We start from the raw sequence: 1,224 nt of genomic DNA on the forward strand, positions 1-1,224 counted from the left end.
TTGTGAGTGAAAATTAGATTGGCCTTGTTGAAAATTGGACTGTCCTTGCGGTTGAAAATTGGGTTGTCCTTGCGATTGAAAATTGGACTGTCCTTGAGGCTTTTGCATTGGCGGATTAAGAGCTAGACTATGCCACGAAAAATTTGGATGATTTCACCATCCCGGATTATAAGTTTGCGAAAATGGTCCAGTCTTGTTGACATAATTTACATGCTCCGGATTTCCAGGACACTGCTCAAAAGAGTGACCTTCACCACAGTACACGCATTGCACTGATTGAACATTGGAATTAAAGGTATTAGCATCAGATTGCACATGTTGGCTAGATGTTAAATTTGAAATTAGCTTAGTGATCTGAGCTGTTAATGCCGAGACAGCATCTACCTCATTTATTCCAGCTGTTTTCTTTAGTGGCATTGCACGTGGGTCAGACCATTGTCCGTTATTATTTGAAATCTTTTCAAGTATGTCAAAACCTTCGTTATAGGTACAAGCTGTGAAAGCTCCGCCTGCTGYAGCATCGAGCATTTGTCTAGCAACAATATTTAAACCGTTGTAAAATGTCTCTAGCTGTATGCAGTACGGAATGCCATGATGAGGGCATTTTCTCAGCAGCTCTTTATACCTTTCCCATGCATCAGGAACTGCTTCATCATCCAGTTGTCTAAAAGTACAAATTTCATTTCTGGATTAGGCATTTCTCATGGGTGGAAAATACTTTTTCAAAAACTTTTCTACCATTTCATTCCATGTAGTCACAGAGTCTGGTTGCAAAGAGTTGTACCATGCTCTTGCTCGATCCCTTAGTGAAAATGAAAAAAGTTTTAGTCTCAGAGCATTGCCTGAAACATCAGGGATGAGAAAAGAGTCTGTGATTTCCATGAAAGAACGCAAATGAGAATGAGGATCTTCAGAAGATAAACCAGCATACTGGCCATTTGTTTGAAGCATTTGAAACATCAGTGGTTTAAGTGAAAAATGGGTGGCACTAATGGTAGGCTTACGTATCCCTGTGTGCAGTTGAGTTAAATTAGGAATAGCGTACGCCATAATGCCACCATTTTTAGCGTTTGCAAGACGAAAGATGTTTTGTGCCTCATCCGCATATGGAATATTTGGTTCGTTTCTAAAAATACCTTCTCCGTCAATAATCACATTTTCAGCCATCGTTTCAGAGTTTAAAGCTCGAAGAGCTCTTTGCACTCTTCTTCGTTGTCTAAAAGT

At 39.8% G+C, this 1,224-nt stretch overlaps 1 non-coding gene across 1 annotated transcript; it reads left to right on the forward strand.

Moving 5' to 3' along the window:
- The first annotated feature begins 586 nt into the window (after nucleotides 1-586).
- On the forward strand, nucleotides 587-692 carry LOC112502396. Its single transcript, XR_003067680.1, has one exon. It is a non-coding gene; the product is annotated as a small nucleolar RNA R71 (small nucleolar RNA).
- Nucleotides 693-1,224: the final 532 nt, after the last annotated feature.

This window comes from Cynara cardunculus, unplaced genomic scaffold (assembly GCF_001531365.2).
Source record: "Cynara cardunculus var. scolymus isolate 2C unplaced genomic scaffold, CcrdV1 Un_Scaffold_1333, whole genome shotgun sequence".
In the NCBI taxonomy this organism is placed as follows: Eukaryota; Viridiplantae; Streptophyta; class Magnoliopsida; order Asterales; family Asteraceae; genus Cynara; species Cynara cardunculus.